Genomic DNA, 23,950 nt, shown 5'->3' with positions numbered 1-23,950 from the left:
GCTTTTAGATAACTGAAAATAATAAGTCCCAGATGTCAGACTACCAACCTGTAACAAAAATGTTCTCCATTAAGTTTTGGACAGGTAACCTGTATTTACTTTTAAATATCTTGCTAAAACTGAAGGTCTTAATATATAAATATAGTGAAAGTAATTTGTGTCACTTACTACCCACCAGTTTCAAAAGCTACTTGATAAATGATTAAAAGAGTTTTATGCATCTTTTATTTATTTATTATTATTTTTTTTAAAATTTTTATTTTGTCGATATACATTGTGGCTGATTATTGCTCCCCATCACCAAAACCTCCCTCCCGAGTTCTACGCATCTTTAAAGAGTTATAGGAACATAATGATTTATTAGCATTCCAACTGCTGCCATCTTTTTCTTTTTCTTTTCATGTCTTGACAGTTCTCATTGTAACTCCCTTAGCTGGTAATTTAGTGCCTTTCTGTAATGAATTCATAGTCCAGTGAACATAATCTGCAGAGAAATAATTACAGTAAGTTTAATAAAGGGATGTCAAAGTTGCATATGGAGGTTAGGCAGGGAATTCTTCAAAGAAGAAGTTAAATTTGAGTGTGTTATTACAAGTGTGGAAATTATTAGAGATCATTAAATAGAATACTTATGATTTAGGCATTTCAGTGTACGTAAATTTTACCTAAAAAAGGATGAAGAGGTATTTAACTCTAGTTAGTAGGTTTGCTGTTCACAGGAGTACGGGTTGGCAGTTCTGAGACATCCTTCTGTATGAGAGAATGAGAGTCAGGTTTCCCATGACTGAGAAGGGAGTCGCATATAGAAATGGGAAAAATGGCAATGCACCTGTGGTGTTCGATTGCAATGGAAAACATCAGTATAAACTCATGGCTTTTAATAGACAGTGGAACTTACCCTAATTGTTCATTTAATTTCCAGAAAACCTGAAAGAAAACATAACTTCCACTAGAACAAGGAAGCTCCAGATAAAGTGTAAATTTGTAACTCTTTTGGAACCCCTCAGAGAACTAAGGTTGTAGCACAACCGAAAAGCCTGAGATTTAAAAAATGCTAGGCCCTGCCATACCTCAGACAAAGCATGAGAGGAAGAGAAGTTAGATGCTGTACAAGCCAAATAAACAGAGAAAGTGAAGAGCTAACAAAAATAATGAAAGACTTCAAAATACATATCTAAGAAGTGCAGGAAACCCCCAGCAGGATAAATGTGAGAAAAAAAAATCTACGCAGACAAACAATGTTCAAACTTCTGGAACCAGAGATAAAGAGAAAATCTTGAGGGTAGCCTGAATAAGAATTACCGATTTCTCCTTAGAATTTATGCAACCCAGAAGAAAATAGAGTTATGTCTTAGAATCACTGAAAGAAAAAAAAAAACCTATCAATCCGGAGTTCTATGTCTTTCTAAAAGGAAGTTAAATAAATATTGTTTTGAACAAACAAAAGGTGAAAGAATTACTTATCAGCAGACCCATGCTAAAGGAAAAGTTAAATAAGTACTTTACGGGAGGAGATTTATGGGTATAGAGCTATGCTATCTTCAGAGTGAATTAATGTACATTCTATGCATGTATTGAAACAACACATTATACCCCACAAATACAAATAAATGTTAAAATAAAAAAATTATAAGATTACAGAAATACTAAGAAGGAAAGTAAATGTAAAAGACATTTTTTATTTTTATTTTTTGGCTGTTTTGTGACCGGTACTCAGCCAGTGAGTGCACCAGCCATTCCTATATAGGATCGGAACCCGCGGCGGGAGCGTCGCCGCGCTCCCAGCGCTGCACTCTCCCGAGTGCGCCACGGGCTCGGCCGTAAAAGACATTTTTAAATTGATAACTGCTCTAAATGATAATTAAATGACTGAAACCAAAGCAGTAGTCATCTAGTGTATATTAGAGCATATTTAAAATTAAAATTTATGAAAATAATAGCACAAAGGATGGATAGGAGGACTTGAGAGTATATAGTTGTGAGTTGTGAGATTCTTAAACTACATGTGAAATAGTTTGAAGGTAGACTTTGAATAATTAAAGGTATATATTAACAAGCCTATGGCAATCATTAAGAAGTTATAAAAGAGTTATAAAAAATAAACAACAGTAGCGATAAAATGGAATCATAAAAGCACTCCATTAATGCAAAAACAGGAAAAAAGAGGTGGCAAAAGAAACAAAGACCAGACGGAATAAATATAAAACAATTAGCAAGATGGTAGACTTAAATCCAACCACATCAATAGTTACATTAAATACATCATTAAATCAGATCGGTATTTTAAAAAGCAAGACAAATACTTACATGGCAGGGAAGATATCCTGATCATGAAGGTGGTTCTCCCAGGGCCAGGCTTTCCATTGTACTTCAGATGTACTGATCCCTCTGAACTCCCCACATGTGGGAAACTCGACTGTGGAATTTACGCTAGTTGGGGACTATGTTCATGATCTCCCCTGAGATAAAATAATAAAAAAAATTTAAAACCAATGTCTGACTGTACACTGTCTACAAAATAAACCCTCTATAAATTTGAACGCAAAAATGTGTTAAAACTGATAAAGGAGGTCATTGTATGATTATAAAGGGGTAAATTCATAAGAAGATCTAAAGAGACATAGAAAGCATGAGTGTGTATGCAGCTAACAGAGCTTAAAAATACTCGAAGCAAAACCTGATAGAGCTAAAAGAAGTAGATGAATTAACAATTACTGTTAAATACTTCTAGACTCCTCTCGCAGTAATCAATAAAACAAGTAGACAGAAAATCAGTAAAGATAAAGGAGACATGAACAACATTATTAATTATTTGGACCAAATCAACATTTACAGAACATTCAAACCAATAACAATAGAATATGCATTATTTTCAAGTGTACCTGGAATGTTCACCAAGAAAGGCCATACTCTCAGCCATAAAACAAACCCCAACACATTTAAATAGAATTAATTATATAAAGTATCTTCCCCGATCACAACAGAATTGAACTATAAATCAATAACATACCTGGAAAAATCCCCAAAGATTTGGAAATTAAACAATGTTGTTTTAAATAAGTGAGTCAAAGAAAATGTCAAAATAGAAATTAGAAAACAGCTTAAATTTAATTAATATGAAAAACAGTATATCTACATTTGTGAGATACAGCTAAAACATTGCTTAGAAGGAAATTTATAGCATTAGACAACTATATTAGAAAAGAACAAAGCTCTTATTTCAATTACCTCAATTTACACTTTAAATTATACCCATAGTAAGTAAAAGAAAGGAAATATTAAACATAGGAGCAGAGATCAATAAAATAAAAAATAGAAAAATAGAGAAAAATCAATGAAACCAAAGCTGGTTTTTTGAGAAGAACAACAAAAAAGTGAATAAACCTCTAGCCAGACTGATTAGGATGGGAAAAAAAAAAGAGAAAACACAAACTGCCAATATCAAAAATAAAAAATGGACATGATTACAGATCTCACAGACACTAAAAGGATAATAAAGGGATATTATGAACTTTATGCAAATACATTTGATAACTTAGATGGAATAGAGAAATTTCTTCGAAGACTCAAACTACCAAGATTTCTTCAAGAAGAATTAGTTAGCCAAGTCCTATATCTATTCAGTAATTGAATTTGTAGTACAGTCCTTTCCATGAAGAAAACTCCAGATTCAAATTCCTTCACAGATAAATTCTACCCAATTAAGGAAGAAATGATACAAATTCTACGCAAACTCTTCCAGGAAACAGAAAAGGTGGGCATACTTCTCTGCCCTTTATAAGGCTATCATTACCCTGTTAACAAAATCAGACAGCCACTCTATTAGAAAAAAAAAAAAATACCTCATGGACATAACTCCAAAATGCTAAAAAAAAAATTTAAATCAACTCCTTCAATATGTGAGGTTTATCCTAGAAATATAAGGTTGGTTAAACATTAGAAAATCAGTCAATGTAATTCAATATATTAGCAGAGTAAAGAGGAAAAAGAATATATGATTATCTCAATAGATAAAGAAAAAGTATTTTGCAAAATCCAACATCCATTCATGACTTTAAAATGATGAAAGTGCTCAGCAATCTAAGAATAGAAAAAAGATTTCTACAATTAAGTATAGTGCATCTACAACAAACCTAAAAGTATCACACATAATGGTTAAATATTGAAAGCTTTCTTCCAAGATTTGTTTTAAAATGGATCACACTAAACTCTTAGCTAGTCTAACAAGACAAGAAAAAGAAAGAAAATGGCACCGATTAGGAGGAAAAAAACCTGTTTTTACTTGCAAATGGCATTGTCTACATAGAAAATTCCATAGAATCTATAAAAAACCTTGTAAAAATTTTAATTTAGTTTTTCAACATCCCAGGATACAAGGTCAATATAGAAAAATTAATTGTATTTCTAATACACTAGCAATGAACAATTGGAAAATGGAATTAAAAAGCCAGTGTATTACAATAGCATCAAAAAATAAAATATTTAGTTATAAATACCTAATACATATAAATAACATATCTAATATAATATGTACAAAAATCTCTATGTCAAAAACTAAAAAACACTGATGTAAAACACAAAGGCTGTGGAATTGGTTGGACCTGGTTCCAATCCTATCTCTTCCACTTACTTTGTAAATCTGAGCAGCTCCTTAGTTATGTGCTACTTTGTTTGCTCATCTGTAAAGTGAGACTGATAATGATTACATAATGAGGTAACATAACACCATGTGCTTAATAGAGTGCACTGCATGTAATAAATGCTCAATAAATGTTAGTTTTTCTAACTTTTATTAAAATGAAAGTACATAGAATGTACCTAGAAAGTCAAAATTTTACTGATTTTGCCCAACGTTGTTCCCACAAGGGAATTTCTTCAAAAATAAATCATGTATATCATGCTTTTACCTATGTGGCAGTCACGATATCACATCATGTGGTCAGGGAATCAACTTCTGGTCCAGCTGCTGCCCCTTGGGAAGCACCACCACCTTCATGCTGAAACCACAGTTCCTACCAACTACTTCCAGCCCATGATTGAGTAAAAATACCTGAGTTTTCCCCAGCAAATGGCAGAGAAAGGAATAAAGGGACAAAATGTGCCAGAACACCCACTAGAGGAGTATGTTCCACAGGAAGGCCCATTAACCACGACATAAAGGCAGTGTCTCTGGTAGCCTCATTTAGTTCAGTTTTTGTTGTCACAGAGCTAGGTCATCAATATTCGTGAAGATGGTAAGGCTCCCAAATAATAGAGACCAGGTGGCAGTACTTAACCACCAGAAGCAGAGAGTCCACAACTACTGTAACAACTGGGAAGGTCAAAGAGACATCGAAGGGGGTGATATGGGTTAAATGTGTCCCCCAGAAGTTCATGTCTTAGAAGCTTGGCCCCCATTGTAACAGTATTAGGAGGGTGGGAAATCCAATTTAGGTATCTGAAAGGTGGGGATTTTAAGAGACGATTAGATTGTGAGGACCGTGCCCTGGTGAATGGATTGATCCATTCATGCGGTAATGGGAGTGGTTCTGGTGGCTTCAAGGAGGGCAGGTGGGAAGTTTAGCTTTCTCTTGCTCAGCCAATTCTCACCATGCAATACCCCGAGCTGCCGTAGAATACCACCCCACCAGGATGAAGGCCCTCACCAGATGTGTTCCCTGGACTGTGGACTTCCCAGCCTCTAATTTCATTTATTTATATATTACTCAGGTGTATTCAGTTATGAGCAACAGAAATGGACTAAAACGGGGTTTGACCTTCAAGGAGTAGGAGAGATGAATAATAAAGCATGGCATCCCTGGGGGCAAAATAGACAAGGGGCCAGCAAGGGTAACGCCTCACATCTACAACCAGAAAAGGGCAGAAATGGAGCAGCAGGAGGCTGACCACAATTGCCCCAATAAAAAGCTATAATCCTTTGTTTGGTTCCTGGGCCTGAGCCAATTTTCAGATCGATCCAAAGTCTACTGACTGAAGAGATGGCCAGTTCCCCAAGAAGTAGTACCCTGCAACACCACAACAAGTATGTACTGTGATGATTCACCCCATCCTTCCCCAAAGGGTCATATGGCCATTTGCTTGGCTGACTGTACACTGGAGATAGGGAAAGACCCCATACTATTGCATACAGACTCTGACTTAACTTTGATACCCAGAGATCTGGAGCATCAGGGACTCCTTGTTAGAGCAGGGGCTTATAGGAGTCCAGTAACTAATGGGGTCCTGGCTTAAGTCTGGTGCATAGTGGGCCCACTGAATCTGTACACTCACTCAGGGGTCATTTCCCCATTTCCATGTATAATTGGAATAAATATACTCTGCAGGTGGCATAACCCACACATTGGCTCCTTGGTCTATGAGGTCAGTGCTGTCATAGTGGGGCAGTCGAAATGGAAGCTTCTGAAACTGTCCCCAGGCAAGATAGCCAATACACAACTGGTAATTGAGAGAGATCAGGAACTGTTGGCAGACTACACAAGCTTAGTCCTCAGCTGTAGCAGCAGCAGTAGCAACAGAAGCAGCAGCAGCTGTGGCCTTTTGGGGCATCCAGGGGACATTGGCAGCAACAGCTTCCAGCAGCAGTAGCGGCCTCCCCGTGGCTCCCCTGGGGGGTATCCCTGGGGCAGGGGGCACCATGGATCAGAGCCACTCATCCGTTATACTTAAGTCCATAACCCAGGACACTTGGGTGCACATGCACAATTACATTAGACAATAACCAAGGAAGACCTGGGCACGCATGCATATTTACATCAAATGCTCAGCAAGATACTGGACATCTGAGGGACCCTGACCATTTACCTATATTTTCCCTACACCGCTACTGCTGCTGCTATTGTTGCTGCAAGCTGTTGCTGCCAGGGTCCCTGGGATCCTCCAGGAGGCCACAGCCGCTGCTGCTGAGGAAGCTGAGGATTGAGCTTGAGTCGTCTAACAGCTCCCAGGATCTTCTCCAACTACCTAGCGTGGACCTGCATGTGAGGGGTCTGGTGACCCAGTCTGTACAATGGCTTTGAAGGATCTGTGAGCCCCAACCCGACAGTACAATTGGCTACATCGGCAGGATTCCGACAGTTGACAACTCACAGTAGGGCAGCTAGATATAACTGGAATACACTTAAGTCAAGGGACTGCGGCTTAGATTTAGTTTTGGAGACAGGAGACAGAGAAGAGGAATTTGTAGAAAAGCAGGAAAGGTGCGGCAGGGAGCAAAAGAATCACAAAAAACCGTGAAGACTGATTCCTTCTAACGGAGAGACATTTATCCTCAACTCTTCCGGGGGCACCTGTTTAACAAATGAACAGTCTGGCAGAACTAGGCAGTTTCAATTTCAGGCACTTGGTAACAGCAAGGTCACGGGTTTGGATCCCTGTACCGGCCAGCTGCACAAAAAACCACCACACCAAAACCCCACATAATTTCAGAAAGTATTTGAGATTATTGAAGTGTCTTGTTTCACAGACCTGTGTTCAAGGTAGTGCAGCAAAATCTTCAGCTGTGGATTATCTGTCGCGTGGCCTCAAGAAAGCAGCTGAATCAAATTTACTGTGAATTAAGGGCACAGCGGACGTCCTTAAGCCACCCGCGGGCTATTTCCCAAAATCACCTATGAAAACATAGAATGTAACATCTATTGCAAAGAAAAAATGATATTCCGTGCCCCTGACCACTTTCCTTGGCAGGGACGTGAGTACTTCCTCAAAAGTCCAAGTATCCCACCTCTGCCCCCGGCGACAGGGCTGGGTTCACGTACAACCAGTTTTTCAGGCAGCCACCTCCCCTCTCCTCCCTCTGCGTCGGTCGCGGCTCTAAAAACGACTTTGCGTGGGGGGGTGGCAATGGCTGAAGTCTCACTGGCGCCTCGGCCCAGCACAAGAGGGGAAGCCGACTCCACCGGTTCTGAGAACACCAGCCCGCGGTCCCGAGGCGGAGGCGGAGGCGGAGGCTGGAGAGAGACCAAAGGGGCGAGAGGGCGGAGAGGCGGAGCCCCAGACCCTAGGCAGGCGGTGCATTCTGGGAGTTGTAGTCCCTGCGGGGCGACGCCCTCCCGCCCCTACCGGGCGCCGCACTCCATCTCCCAGCCGCCCCCGCGCCGCGGAGGAGGCGAGCGGAGGGCGCGCTGGGTGATGAGTTGCCGCAGGGGCAGGGGGCCGAGCAGTTGCTGCCGGCGCCTGGAGACTCTGACATCTGGCGTCCCTAGGGGTCGAGGGACCCTCGGGAGGGCAGCAACGAGGACCGTTTGGCCGCTGCTTGTCCCTGTGATCACCCTCTGTCCTCGCCATTGGCGTGCGACGCCCGCCATGGAAGCGCATCGGGCCGCCACCGAGGCCTCCGGGCGCCGGGGCCCCGGCTCCCCGGAGCGATGAGGGGGTAGGGGCGCCCCGCGGCCCGCCTGCCTCCCGCGCTCCGGCCGCCCCGGACAGAAGGAGGGTCGGGTGGGCGGTCGGTCAGCGCCGCCGTGCCCGCCCCGCCCCCTGGGGGCGCTGCCGAGGGGCGCCCGCCCGGCCGCTGAAGCCCGGGACGCGCCGCCCGCCCGCGCCCTCCGCCCCCCAAGATGTGGCAGAACGTCGGGCTGACCGTGCTCGTGTTCGTGGCCACGCTGCTGATCGTCCTGCTGCTGATGGTGTGCGGTGAGTCAGGGCATCCGCCGTGGGGCACCTCCACACGCCCGCGCGACTCGGGTTGCTCACTTGCTTGTTTTTGTTCGCTTCAAAAAAAGGAAGAGGGATGGATGGACAGGGCTCTTGTCATCGTCTGTTGTCCCCTTACCTCGCGGGACTGAGCTCAGAGGAGATGTGCCCCTGACCGATGGCAGGCCCGCGGGCACCCTGGACAGGCATAGGACAGGATCCAGGCCTGGGCATCTTGACTCGGGGCTAAACCAGACGTTGCTTCGCCGGCAGCGTCTCCTCTTGCCATTCGTGCCAGTCTGTCCAGATTTGAACCCTGGCCTGTATTCGAAGGTGAAGTGATGGGTTACTCCCGTTTTTTCTTTTTCACAGGTTCTGACCCTAATGATAATGAGAGGTTTCACTACCTTCATTTAATCAGGGATTAGGGCACAGTTGGGTTTTCAGCACACGTGAAATTGTTTTTTTCGAGTTCAGGCTTAAACTAAATTCCAAGCAGAGCTGCTGAGATCAGGCAGAACTACAGACACCGGCTATCTTAACTTCCAGGGCCAGGTAACCTAGCTCTTAGTTCGCAATAATGGTGCTGTTTTGTGTACGGTGGGTATTTTCCGTCTTGGAATGAGAGGACATTAAACTTAAGGCAGTTTTAGATCTTTTTGATTCTTTATACACAGTAACCGATAACCACAGATCTGTCAGCAACGTGGCTGAGCAACTGTGAAAATGTAAAAAGTATTTAAAGCAGATGTCAGTGAGTTTATTCATATTTACAAGACTGAGGTATGGGTTCACGATGATGCAATAATTGGTCAGAATTCATAATAAATACTACAGGGCTTATTCATTACACAGTTAATGTACTAATTAAAGCTTGGTATTAGAGCTGTGCCTGCAGAAGATATAGGGTGTGCTTGTGCATCTGCGTTTATATGTACTTGTACTTATATACTCATATGTATATTTAATGTTTGGTTTTGCTTCACTGTGACACCACAGTTAAATGTTCTAACATTCTGTGCCTCTCTCCTTCACTTCTAGATCGAGGTGTTCTCTCTGTGTCTTCATGTGGTCTTTCCTCTGTGTCTGTGTCCTAATGTCCTCTTAGAACACTAGTCATACTGGATTAAGGCCCTTGCCCTTATGACCTCATTTAACGTTAATTATCTCTTTAAAGGCCTTATCTTCAAATATAGTCACATTGGGGGTTAGGACTTCAACCTGTGAATTTTAGGGGAGGGACACAATTCAGTCCATAACAAGCACTATGTCATCAGCACTGGCTGAAAGGTAGGGAGTTGCTGGATAGTTTAGTCATGTGCCCTTAAAACAATTGTTCTTTTCTATTTCAGAGATTTCATGGACTCCCCTTCCTTAAACCACAAGGTGGAGTTCAGATTAAGAGCCTCTGCCTTTTAGGCTTAGGTCTCCTGTTTTCTGATTTCATTCAGTTCAGCAAACTGAATGTCGAGTTCCTACTGGGCACCAGGAACACAGAATTTATGATGGGGGTCTGCCCCAAGGAATTCAAAGTTTAGTTTGTTTTAAAACTTGGACAAGCTTTTTCACATAGTGAATTCAGATTCCTAGGGAGGTTTTCCTTCTCCTGTCCCTACTGGTTGTCTCTGCTTTCTTACCTCTCATTTATTCTCAATTGTTGCCTACCCCCATCATTCACTTGAAGCTGCCCTTGTCAAGGTCAGTAACAAATGGCCTCCGTATTACCAAGCTGGTGAGTGCTTATCAGTCCTAACTGAACTTAACCTGTCGTACTCATCCTGTATAGTTAAGCATTCTCTTCGAGAAGCATTTCTTTTGACTTTTGTACACTGTCCTTCCATGGTGTTCTTCCTAGCATGGTAGCTAATTGTTTAGCTTTTCCTGGCTTCTTCTTCTCTAGAATTTGATTTCTTTTTGACCACAACCTACAATAGGAAGTACATTATTCACAGTAAATTCATAAATGAATAAATTACATGTGTCTGTTTATATGTACACCTACCTATCATCTGTCTCAGAAATAAAGTTTATGAGCTAGTACTTCTGTATGAGATGCATGCTATTTCCTATTCTTCTATTATATTTCTATAATATAATACAGATATATTTTTGTTTTCTTTATCTTCTGCCTGTCCTCTCCCTATGGTATCCATCCAATCCTAGAGATTTAAACACCAATTATAGCTGATGATTCTAAAATTTATATCTCCAACTCTCACTTCTTTCCTGAGCCCTAGGCTCATGGATCAGACTTTTTTTATTGATATCCCCACTTGGAGATCTAATAAGCATCTCAAATTTAATACACCGAACACTCAGCTCTTGATTTCTGCCACTGGTTCCAACCCCGCTCTCCCACCCCCACCCCCCAGTCTTTCCCAGCTGAAATGTTATCTGCTTCCATTCAGTGGTTCAAGCCAAGGAATTAGATATCATCCTTGATTTTGTCCTTTGCTTTAAGCAGATCAAGTATGCAAGTCTTCTCAGTTTGATCTCTTTAAAAAAATCTGGAATGTGTTCTCTTCTCCATGACTATCACCACCACCACAATCATCATTTTTGGTTTGCCTTTGTTTCCTAACTTGTCTTTTTTCCAATCCATCTTTTCTTTATAATCCACTTTTCACATACTAGCCAGACTGTTTTATTGAGAAAATATTTTATCGAAAGTTTTTTTCCCCCTTTCTGTAATCTTTTTTTTATTTTTACTTCTCAATATACATTGTAGTTGATTTTCGTGACCCTTTACCCGTTCCTTCCCCCCTCTCCCTTTCTCCCCTCCCCCACTATTTATAAAAAGTTTTTAACAGAAAAAATATAGTTTCAAAAGTCAATAGTACTTCTAAAAAAAAGTAGTTCCTTTTAATCCTCAGTTTCACTATCCTACTAGTTATTTACTTCTATATTTCTAAATAACATTTTCATTGCTATTTCTTGAGTTTGCAGTTTTAGACATTATTTATTAACCATGGTAGATTCCCCATTTCTTTCCCTGCTTGCCATTAATATACACAGTTTTTGTCTAACTTAAGAGTAAGGATTTATATTTTGACTGTGTAAATATTCCCTGCTGGTCAAATAGAGTAATATGATCATACCTCCTTTCTTATATGGTTCTCTATTTTCCTTGAAGTTACTAATTGCATTTTAAATTTACCTGGTATTACTTTTTTTATATGCACACATTGTTATTTGTTCTCCCACAAATGTTCCATGAACTCTTACACACACCCATCAGTGATATTTCCCATATGTTCAAAGGAATTGGTCTTCCCCTCCTTCCCCCACCCAATCCCCCACCTTCCTTCTCAACGGCTGTCATTGTTGTATAGAAGTCTATACTTTCTCTGCTACCCTGTTCTGTCCCCTGTTTTCTGGCTCTCATGTCATTGTCTTGGTTTACACACTTATTCTATTGGGGCGCATCTTCTAGGAGCTTTCTGAGAAAGAATGCATGTAAAATAATTTGAGCAAATGCGTGGCTGAAAATGTCTTTTTATTTTATTTTCTAGCCTTATACTTGATTGGTAATTTGAATAGATTCGGGTTGCAAATAATTTTCATCCAGAATTTTAAAATTATTACTTCATGGATTTCTAGCTTCCAGGTCTGATGTTGAAAAACTTAATGCCTTCTGTTTCCTTGTCCTGATAGATGACTTCATTTCCCTTTATAGAAGCTTTTTGGGTAGGCTTTTTATCATTTCTTTCTGAAATATTGTAATGATATACCTTGGTATGTGTCTTTCATTTCTCTGGGCCCTTTCTTTTTTTTTTTTTTTTTTTGTCTCTTTCGTGACCGGCACTCAGCCGGTGAGTGCACCGGGCCATTCCTATACAGGATCCGAACCCGCAGCGGGAGTGTCGCCGCATTCCCAGTGCCGCACTCTCCCGAGTGCGCCACGGGCTCGGCCCATCTCTGGGCCCTTTCAATTCAGATATTTTCTTCATTTTGGGGAGAATTTTTTTTACTAGATCTTTGATAATTTTCTCTCTCCCATTTTTTTTTTTTTTTGTTTCCAAAACTGATGTTAGTTGGATGTTGGAACTGCTGGGCTGATTCTTTAATTGTGTCTTTTTATCTCCTGTTTTCTGTCTCACTTGTCTTCCCACGTTCTTCTGGCTGTTGTCTTCTGTTTCTTCTATTGAATTTTTATTTTAGCTATCCAGTTTTTAATTTCACAGCTTTCTTGTTCTTTGATTATTTCTCTTCTGTAGCACCTGTTCTTGTTACATGTATGCAATATCTTATCTCCCTAAACATATTAGTTACAGTTTTTTTGTTTTTGGCAGCTGGCCAGTAGAGAGATTGAACCCTTAGTTATAGGTTTGGTTTTTTTTTTTTAATAAAGTGTTTTTCTTCTCTCTGCATTGTCTTTGTTTGTTCCATTTTTTAAAATTTCTACTTGTTTACTTTGGACTCTTTTCTTGATAGAAGGTTTTCTGTAAATGTCTAGTGATCTTGTTCTCCATTCATATTTAAGGGTGAGGTGGTAAAAAATGATAAATTCTGTTTCAGCTCTGGGCTTGCTGGAGGCTGTTTGGGTAGTGACTTGACCTCTTCTCTAGCAGTATCCCCAGTTAGTATCTGAAAACCTATTCTCTGTATGTATTATTCCATTTCTCCAGAGAGGAATTCTCTCATTTCCCAGTGGGATACGAGAATACTTCCAAAAGTTCGTGGAAAAATGGAATTGAAAGATAATACGAATCTTTCCGCGAACTTTTTGAAGACCCCTTGTATTGTCAATTTGGCTGTCATCATAAGTGGACTTTCAAACAATCCTTCTTTCTTTCCTTCTTTACCCTCTTTTCACCCATAGTCCTGATCTTTTCCATGGTTTATCATTGCATTTTGGCTCCAATTGGTACCCTTCTCTCCTGGCATCCAGATTTTTATTTCCTTTGCTTTGCTAGACCACTTACCACTTGTCCTCAGAGTAATCTTTAAAAATGTCCTCGCTTGCTTAAAACCTCACTTCCAGGGGCTTCCCGTTTCCCTTGAAATCCTGTTACCGAGCAATGGGCTTGCTGCCTGATGTGCACAGAAGGCCAAACACTACGGCACCCACTTTTGTGGAAAGAAAAAGCTTTAATTGCTTGACCAACCAAGCAAGGAAACAAGAGACTGTGCTCAAATCTGTCTCCTCGACCGAGAAGTGTGACTTATTTTTATAGGAAGCTGGAAGTATAGCGAAGTATAGGTAAAGTTACAAAAACTGCAAGTTGGCAGGAGCTGATTAGTGGCAGATAAGCACATTCCAGTCTTGCTCCTTTTTTTCTGCTTGTCTTGCAATAAATGGTGACGGACCCCTCACTTTTTAATTGTGTCTGGTATTCTGGTTCCTCTGTTCAGATCTGTCTCACTTCAAGGGCTCTGACGTTTCTGCAAAACAACTGAGGCCATAGTGATTAACAGTCATCTTATTACAGGAAACTTGGGAGGCATTTTGTTATCTTAGAAGGAACTTCGGGCAATTATTTAGCTTAGCTAATTATCTGGGATGGTCAGCAGCTGATTTCAATACAATCCAGATTTCTTAGTGTGGCCTAAAGATCTGCCTGATGTAGCCCCCACCTATTTCTTCGACCTCATGTCTGCACTCTCCCCACTACAACATTCCAGGAACAGGCCAACCTTGTACCTTTTGCAGGGCCCTTGTCCTCGGTCTTCCTCTGGCTCTTCATATGGCTAGTTCCTCATTCAGATTTCATATCAAATGTCATCTCAGAGAGACCTTTCCTGACCACTCACGGTAGTCCATCCAGTCACTCTTTATCTCATTTGCCCTTAGTTTTCAGAGTATTTAGCACTATCTGCAATGAGCTAATTCATGAGTCTGTTTCCCCCAATTTTTTTGAGTATAAGCTCTGTGAAATCAGTGACCTCATCTGGCTTGTTCACTTCTCTATCCCTAGATCCTAGACTAGTGCCTGGCACATAGTAGGCCCTCATGTGTTTGAAGAATGAATGAGGAAAGATTCCTCAGAATGAATTATTAAATTCCCATTACATGCAAGTCTTAAGTGTGGTATAGACCAGGATTGCCTCAAGATGGATAATCCTTATACTAATTCAATAAGTATGTTTTATTGAATCTTATATTTATTTGCTGTGCGTGATGGTCATGAGTATCCAAAAATTAATAAGCATAATCTCTGCCCTTTAGGACCTTATACTCCAATAGGGAAGAAACTTGTACAACAGGTAACTGGTAAAAAGCTAGGCTTCTACTCCTTTTTCTGGTTGTCTCATGGAGCTCAGAACCTTCCCCTAAAACTCACTCTTCTTCTTTTCAGTTAATGCACAAAACCTTTGGGATTATTTTACCTTCCTCGTTCATTCTCATTCATTGAGACACTTGTCATACACCCAATTCATCTCCCAAATATTTGAGCATTTCTTGTAAGCATGGTTCTGAGATACAGCAGTAACTAAAATCTGGTTCTATCACTAAACCACAAGTTCAGTGGTTTACAGGGGATAACAGCTTAGTCATTCAACAACAAATTGTAAGAGTCTGGAAGGGTCTATTAATGTTGATACATTGTGCTTTTACATGAAATTCACCCATTTGGCTTTGTATGCTCAGTCCGGGTTATCTCCCATCCTTTCAAACAGAAACAAACTTTTCTTTTGTCTAAGGCTCCAAGAACATTCATCTTTGTGGCATATAATAAAAAATACATTTGGTATTTGTCCCTGGTTTCTGGCACAAAACCCTTGACCCCCCAAACCCTTTGAATTTCTTGAGTGGTAGAAGTGTCTTTCGTTATTCAGGCCCCTTTGGACCACACCTGAGTTTATGCTAATGAGGTGACTCAGGGTGGAGCCTTTAGAAAATTTTAGGATGGGGGCTAGTCATCAGAAAGACCAAGCATATGATGAGAGGGTGGGAAGTTTCAGCCCCACCCCCTGATGTCCAGGGAGGGCAAGGAGGCTGGAGATTAGGTTATAAAAACTTTTGAACATTAAGTATAGTAAGCATTTTAAACTTAGCATATGTAAAACCACATTCCAGATCTTGTTCTTCTTGCAGCCTTCCTCATCTCAGTAAATGGCAACTTTTTCATTTCAGTTGTCAGTGAGGCCTCCCTAACCTCTCTGGAAGATACCATGTTTCCAGGAACACACATAGCCTCTTTACCCTGACTCTCCTTTAATTTTTCCTATACTACTACTTCATTATCATTGGACAGATGTGGTGTAATAAGTGTTAGAAACCGAGAGGGCTTCCTCATCCACTGCCCAAAAGATAAAGAAGTCTCACACCAAAGTTTGCAGTGTTAAAGATTAGCGTTTATTTGGATCACCATTCAAAGGAACCCATCTAAAGGAGCTTTAAGATCTCAGACTCCCAGATAGCTTAGAACGACAAGATTTATAAGACAGAATCATGAGCGGGGGGGGGGGTCCCAGAAGTTGTGTAGGAAGCTGATTGGTTCAGCGCGAAGGCAACACAACTATTCCTGGCATCTGATATTTTCCCTGGTGCCTTAGGGTCCAGGGTGTGTGTGCTTCAAAGCAGGCTTGTAGTTGCAGGCAGTCTGCAGAAATAACTTGTGATTGGCATTACAGATGTTATCCTAAGCCATAAGGAATTCATTTAGGGAACAAACATTCTGACCTTCAAATCAAGTCTTAGCTTAAGGAGCAAACATCCTAGCCTCCAGATCAAGTCTTAGCCTAAGGAAGTTTATGTTTGATCATCTCTACTCGTATTGCTACTCCTGGGAATCCAGCCCATCCTGCCTGGTCAAGCAACTATTTCCCCCTTTCCCTAAGCCAAAGTCTGCTCTGAGGGGGTTCAGGGGAACAGCTAGGGAGAAATTGGGGGTCTGTTCCCTGGTTTCATAAGGATAGTATTTGGAACATAGTAGGTGTTTGAGTATTCGAATGAATGCATTTTTAGCCCTTGAATAATTGGCTAGGATGAGGTTATAGATGGGAACAAGAGGCATCTAGATTGTGGCACTTTATAAGGATCGCTTGCAGAGTTTACATTTTCTTATAGGCAATGGGGATCTAAGCGTTTATAGAAGGAACTTAAAAATTTTATGGGCTTCTCTAGCTACAATGTGTGGAGAGTGGGAGGCTAGAAGGAAAGAAACCAGTTAGGAGGTTAGCATTAAGTACTGATAAAAGTTTGAATTAAGGTGGCAACAGTGTTACAGGACACAGGTCAGACTGCCTGCCCCCTTTCAAAAGCAAGCCACTCAAAAGTCAAATGGTGAAAACGGAAGTCAGCTTTTATTCAGGAATACCAGTGACCCGAGGAGAGATGTTAGGCTGACCCGTCTCTCCAGTAAACCTGAAGGAGAACGGCCAGACTAAAGCTGTCTCAAAGACTGAGATTTACTGAGGGTTTTTAAAGAGGAGGCTGAGGAAATGGAATGTGGGAAATGAAAAGCAGGAGGGAGAGTGACATGAGCCACAGGGCTCTGTAAGGAGCCAGGTACAAGGTCTAGCCAAGACTTCTGTCTGGTTTCTGTTCCTATTGATGTTATCTCTTGGTCCTGCTGGAGGGGTGGGATCAGCATGGCTTTATTGATGTGTTCCTTGGTTTCTCAGGGTTTGAAAGTTATAGTTTCAGGCTTGCTGGAAAACATCTTTACATTTATGCAAATAATGTCATCTTGTCCCATAACTAAGGTTTAAAATATCAAATAACCATAGGAAAAGAGGGACTCAACAGAAATGCATGCCAAGAAAAAAACTGTGTCCTTTTCAAATTTGCCTGCAGCCCTTACTGTTTTAGGTCCCAACGTGGCTTCAGTCCTGCTCACCCCAACAATGTAGTAGAGGCTGGGAGTGGTGGTGGCCTTCTGATCGTTGGGTGACTCAGCAACAGTGATGCCACTTCTGTCTGTTATGCCTGCTGCTGTTTCTATCAGCACCGCACTCTACCAAGTGAGCCACGGGCCGGCCTCCTGCTGCTGTTTCTAAAGAACATATGAGATTTGAAGTCTTTAGACAGAATCAGAACCCAGTCAACGTAGGTGCTAGGAGGATATCAGAGTGTGGGCCTACATGAGGAGAGGGGAGTAGTTATTTATCTGGCATCAGACCTATCTCCAGAGGTTGGCTTGGTTATGCTCCCTAGTTCAACCTGGCTTGACAGACTCTGGGAAGACTGTAATTTGCAGGCCTGCTCTAGTACCGAGTCCCTGGTTCCTGCTGTTCCCAGCAAGTCAAGGAGTTAGTGAATGGAGTTGGACTCAGGCCAGTCTGTGACTGTGTGGTCAACTCACAGAGCTGGCACTGCCAGTTACTAGCTGTGAGACTTGAGGAATACACTCAACTTCTAATTCTACTGAGTCAGCAAATTCACAAATCATGGATCAAGGAATACTAAGGACCAGCTATGTTTCTGCCTATCTCACATTGTGGTACAGATAAATAAATATGAATTAACTCATATTTGAAAAGTAGATTTTCAACAATTAAATCTGGTTTTAAGAATTTAAGCTATCCTTAGTTTAATATGGTTTTCCTTGGGATCGTGTACATTTCAAAGATAATGGTGGAATAAGATAAAATGTGTTGATCGTGGAAAAGTGTGGACAAATTTCACAGATCATGTAGCTCATTGGTTTTCATACCATCTGCAAAAGTGTGTTAAAAGATAAACTCACACACATTAATGTTTTAAAGAATTTATTTGTGCAAACAGTGATTCATGAGTTGGGCAGAGCCAGATCCCAAGTGGTTGGGCCTCCACCAAGGGGATGTGAAGAATAAACTTCTATGACATGTTCACTGGAGCAAGACAGAGAAAATATTTGGTTGGTTAAAACGGAAAGTACTTAGTGAGAGGTTAGTTGATGGTTTTGGATGGGTTTAGCTTTGTTTTAATACAGTGAGATGGGTTTCGATTTCTTGCGCAGAAACCCAAGGCGTTGGAGTGGTCTCAACCTAATGGCCTCCCAATTAATTATTTTAACAAGTGCCTCAGCGTTTGAGAAATAATTGATTCTGATTTCTGATGTTATTCTGTTTTATCGAAATATAAATGACATACAGTAAAATTTTATGTACACAATTTGAGTTTTGGCAAATATACACAGTAGTGTGACTACCACCACAATCAGAATACAGAACTTTTTTATCTGTCCAGAAAGTTCCCTCATGTCCCTTTGTAGTCACTCCTTAAGCCCCTGGTAGCATCTGAACTGCTTTCCAGCCATAATTATACCTTTCTAGAATTTGAGGTAAATGGAATCATACAGTATGCTTTTTGTGTTTGACTTCTTTCACCTCGCAGAATGCTTTTGAAGTCCATCTGTGTTGTGTAAATAAGTAATTCATTCTTTTTGGAGAGCATTTTCTTGTATGAAAATATCATTTGTTTATACATTTACTTATTGATAGACATTAGGGTTGTTTCCAGATCTTACCTATTAACACTGCTATTAACATTCAGTTACAAATCTTGGTGTGGACATATGCTTTCATTTCTTTTGGGTAATTTTACAAGAAACTGCCAGACAGCCATGTGCAAGAGTTCCAGTTACTTCACATTAATCACTAACATTTGGTGTTGTCCATGCTTAATTTTAGGCATTCCACAGGATGGGTAGTGACCTCTTTTTGATGGTTTTGATTTGCATTTCCTTAATAACTAATGCTTTTCAGCATCTTTTCGTGTGTCATTTGCCATTCTTTCTGTCTTCTGTGGTAAAGTATCTATTCAAATATTTTTGCCCATCTGTATTAGTCCATTTGTATTGCTGTAACAGAAATACCTGAGACTGGGTAATTTATAAAGAACAGAGGTTTATTTGGCTTACAATTCTGGGACAGCTGCTTCTGGCACAGGCCTCAGGCTGCTTCTACTCCTGGTGGAAAGGGGCGGGCAGTGGCAGTGGGTACAAGCAGATCACATGGCCAACAAGAGGGAGAGGGGAGAGGGGAGGGGAGAGGAGAAAGAGGAGAAGAGAGGAGGGGATGTGCCAGTGTCTTTCAGACAACCAGCTCTTGCAGGAACTAACAGAGCAAGATCTCACTCATTAATCCCCCCACCTGTGGAGAGCATTAATCCATTCATGAGGGATCCGCCCCCTTGGCTCAAAAAGCTCCCAACACTGCCACATTAGGGAACAGATTTCCACGTGAGTCTTGGTGGGACATCCAAACTCTATCACCATCTTAAAAAAAAAAAAAACTTTTCTTTTTGGTATCAAGTTGTAACAATTCTTTATGTATTCTGGGTACAAGTCCTTTATCAGATATATGTTTTGTAAATATTTTCTTCTAATCTGTGGCCTGCCTTTTCACTTTGAATTGTCATTTGTTTTATATTTTGATTAAATTTGATAAGTTCCATTTATCAATTTTTTAAAAGTATGACATATTTTTATTTTAAAAATTTAAAAATTTATTTGTGTTTTTAATAGACATAAAAATTGTATGTATTGACGGTGTACAACATGATGTTTTGAAATACTATATATTTTGGAATGGCTAAATCGAGCAAATTAACATATGCCTTACCTCACATACCTGTAAGAAATTGTTGCCTACCCCAAGGTCACAAAGATTTTTCTCCTGTATTCTAGTAGTTTTACATTTTAGGTTTCACCTTTAGATCTGTGATCCACTTTGAGGTAGTTTTGTGTATGGTTTGAGTTAAAGGTCAAGGTTGGGTTTTTTGTTGGTTTTTTAGTTTTTTTTTTAAAAAAACATAAGGATATCTGACTGTTCTAGTATCATTGATTGAAAAGGCTGTCCTTTCCTCATTAAGTTACCTTGATACCTGTGTTGAAAATCAGTTTATCCTATATGTATGGGTTTATTCTGGACTCTATTCTGTTCCATTGACCTATGGGGGTGCTTCAGAAAGTTCATGGAAGGATTTGCACAACCTACACAATTGACATAAGGATAGACAGATATAAAGGTATTCAAAAGGTGCATGGAAGGATTCATTTTATCTTTCAATTCTATTTTTTCATGAACTTTTTGAAGTACCCTCATATATGTCTATCCTTATGCCAATTGTGTAGGTTGTACAAGAGTTGTTCTTTTTCAAAATTGTTTTGGCTGTTTTAGATCCCTTGTATTTCCTTATAAGTTTCAGAATCAGCTTGTCAAGGTAGTTCTATTGAATCTATAGGTCAAGTTGGAGAAAAACGACATCTTATCAATGTATTAATACAGTACAGGGTGGAAATGAGCATGAGGTGCCAAAGTGGTCACCCAAGAGAGCTCCTGTTGAAGACATACTGTTGTAGAAATATTTAAAAATTATATACAATTGATGCTTACAATTCGCAGTAACAGTGGTGGTAGTTTCATCTGTGTAGTTTGCCCTAGAGGGGAAGAAGTTGGAGTCCAAGAGACAGTAATAATACTAATATTTGAGTGTTTCTTATGTCAGACATTATTTTTAGCTCGTTTGCTTTCTTACTCTCTCAATTTTCTATCTATCCTTGCGATTATGTGTAGTTTACTGTCTAAGAGGGAAGTTCAGCATAGTTCAGTCCTTCTATGTCTCCTAAAGGCAGTAGGTTATAAAGTAACTGTCATCTAACTAAATTATTATTGATTATAATGGTTTGGAAATTTTGTCGAATTGCTTTAAAAATTATTCAGAACCTTAACAAAAGGCAAAAATGTGTTTATGCCATTAAAGAGGATGAAAAACAATCCTCACTGCCGCCTCCTCCTTCTCTCCCCCCACCTCCACCTTTTAGGCAAACAATTCATTTGTTCCCTTGGTGGAGTCCTGTCTTAAAGAGGGACATAACATGGGAGTTGATGCTCATCATGTCTTTTCTGTTGTAAGAACCTGGGACTCGGGCCGAGCCTGTGGCGCACTCGGGAGAGCGCGGCCCTGGGAGCATGGCGCTGGGAGCATGGCGACGCTCCCACCATGGGTTCGGATCCTATATAGGAATGGCCGGTGCACTCACTGGCTGAGTGCCGGTCACAAAAAAGACAAAAAAAAAAAAAAAAAAAAAGAACCTGGGACTCAGTTGAGACATGAAAACCTCCCAGTCTCCTTGTTTGAAAGATTCAAAAAGAGCATCACAGAAAATGGCTTACATAGTACTTTTACTAAGGAATGTTTAGAATGAATTGCTAATGGGTATAATATGACCCCTTGGGATTGGAAAACACTTGGGAAAAGTGCTTTAACTCTTGCTCAATATGCTATATGGCTACAAGAATAACGGGAAGCCTTATGTGCTATGTCACTCGAAAATTTATGAAATGAGGTTCAAATTAGCATGGATGGACATGTTACTTGATCAGACAACTAGAGCAGCCATAAAGGCTCAGGACAAAATTCCTGAAACAAAATCTAAACTTCAACCTCTTGCTTTCCCTGATGCGTTTTGGATACAAAGATTAGATAAGACTCAGCCACTGTTGACATTATCTGTTGAACAAAAATTAATTACAGATTCATGTTGCTTTGTGTTGCTTTGCCCTCCATGGATTTGTCACCCCACTTCCCCTCGGTGACGGAGATGCAAAGGATTACTCAAAGCCCATCTCTTCTGAGCAGTGAGAGGCCCTGAAGTGGTTACTCTCCTGGAACCCTCAAGAGAGAGGCATTCCTTCCTTGGGAAATTAACGCTGAATTGGGGTTCTCTTCCTGCATTTATTTTCCAGACCAGGAAGTTACAGGAAGAGACATAGGTGGGGTTATAGTTTAACAGTATAGGCTGGTAACTTTCAGTGAAACAAGCCAGATGACATTCTAGTAAGGCAATTAAGTGGTCCTATAAACAACAGTTTGATCTTAGCAAACATTCCTTCTTAACAGCGCTTTCTCAGTATCTTCACGTAACAATCAGTAACTAGTCTGTCTTTGAGCCAGCAACCTGCTGTGCGACAATCCTTATCTTGTAACAGAGACTTACAGCCTGAGGGAAATTTCCAGTCCTCCACAAGGTCAGTATTTGAAACTGCAAGGCTTTGGAAAACCAGGCCCTGTGAAGTACATATACTTTTTAGTAGGTTCCACAGATTCGGGAGCTGATGTTACCGTAAGTGCTAAAAAGGATTGGACTCCATTATGGAAAGTGACTTCTTCACCAGTTACACTTACTGGATTAGGCGGGTTCAAAATCCCTTATCAAAGTAAAAATCCTTTGTTGTGTACTGGCCCCCGAGGGACAAACTGCCTCCATTATGCGTTAAGTTCCAGATCTCCCTCGAACTCTATGGGGCTGAGACTTCCTTGCTCAATGGGATGTTTATATTGGGACATCTTCAAAATCCATCATGATGGCCACGACCACAGTCCCACCATTCAAAATATAATGGAGCCCTGGTCCTCCAGTTTGGGTGGAACAGTGGCCTCTTAAAGGGGAGAAATTAAATCAAGCTGCTTTACTTGTTAAACAACAGTTACAAATGGGACATTTAGAGCCATCACATAGTCCCTGGAATACTCTCACTAAATCTTTTGCTACTGTTAGACAGGGACCCACTGAGCCTTGTATAGATTTTATTAATCATCTTCAAGATGCTATAACTAGACAAATTGGCAATGCTCATGACAATCCAGAACTACTATCACAAGTTTATTTACATTTAATCAAAAGAGTTAATAATGCTGGTTTACAAATAGCTCCAGATAAAATTCAAAAAAAGGAGCCTTGGAAATACCTTGTTTTTTTAATCACTCAGAAATATGCGGCCACAAAGTATACCTTTCCATATTCAGGAGCCTTTTACTCTAACTGACTTACAAAAATTACTTGGCCACATTAACTGGCTCTGCCCTTCTATGGGCATTCCCACTTATCAATTACAACATTTGTTTAATACCTTGAATGGAGACCCTGATCTGTCCTCCCCTCATTATTATCTGAAGAAGCAAAATTAGAATTAAAACAGATTGAATCCTTTTTACATTCCACACAATTAACACATATTGTTAAATGTCAAGTCATTCATTTCATTATTCTAAACACCCCACATTGTCCCACAGGTTTGCTTTGCCAATTTCTTCCTCACATAGGAATCATTGAATGGATTTTCTTACCCCATCAACAAAAAAAGAAACTACATACTAAATTAGAGCAGTGTATTCATTTACTCACTAGGGGAAAACACTGTTGTCAAGTACTTGCTGGGTATGATCCTGATATTATTAATCCTGCTCTTTCTGGCCCTTTATCAATTGCAAATGATATGGCTAATCACTTTGTTATGTATAATAATGTTTTATGGAAAGCTGTTTATTCTCATCAGTTTTTTCATCAGGGTGCACGAGCTTTGTCTAACATGCATCAGATCTCTTACAGGCAAGCTCAAGATATTGTTCGTGCTTGTCCTGATTGTCAGAGGTTTCTAAATCTAA

The 23,950-nt window shown here is 40.4% G+C and overlaps 1 protein-coding gene, 1 long non-coding RNA gene and 1 other non-coding gene across 16 annotated transcripts in view; 2 read left to right on the top strand and 1 right to left on the bottom strand.

Annotated features, from left to right (window-relative positions):
* Positions 1 to 243: 243 nt before the first annotated feature.
* On the bottom strand, positions 244 to 7,923 carry LOC134378791 (uncharacterized). 2 transcript variants are annotated; one of them, XR_010023697.1, is made up of 4 exons: positions 7,721 to 7,923; positions 7,465 to 7,607; positions 2,308 to 2,459; positions 244 to 484 (listed from the first exon to the last, which is right to left on the bottom strand). It is a non-coding gene; the product is annotated as an uncharacterized LOC134378791 (long non-coding RNA). The 2 variants fall into 2 exon arrangements; XR_010023698.1 differs by having other exon boundaries at positions 7,755 to 7,923.
* On the top strand, positions 2,300 to 2,462 carry LOC134379407 (U1 spliceosomal RNA). Its single transcript, XR_010023798.1, has one exon. It is a non-coding gene; the product is annotated as a U1 spliceosomal RNA (small nuclear RNA).
* Positions 7,924 to 8,103: 180 nt separating the features above from the next.
* Positions 8,104 to 23,950, top strand: part of LOC134378191 (ral guanine nucleotide dissociation stimulator-like) — a 40,990-nt gene continuing 25,143 nt past the window's right edge. For all 13 annotated transcript variants that reach the window (XM_063097162.1, XM_063097160.1, XM_063097161.1 and 10 more), the window contains exon 1: positions 8,104 to 8,631. The gene's annotated coding sequence lies outside the window, so the exon portion shown is untranslated. The remainder of the gene's footprint in view (positions 8,632 to 23,950) is intronic.

This window comes from Cynocephalus volans, chromosome 5 (assembly GCF_027409185.1).
Source record: "Cynocephalus volans isolate mCynVol1 chromosome 5, mCynVol1.pri, whole genome shotgun sequence".
Classification (NCBI taxonomy): Eukaryota; Metazoa; Chordata; class Mammalia; order Dermoptera; family Cynocephalidae; genus Cynocephalus; species Cynocephalus volans.
This window is presented reverse-complemented; position numbering and strand designations above follow the sequence as displayed.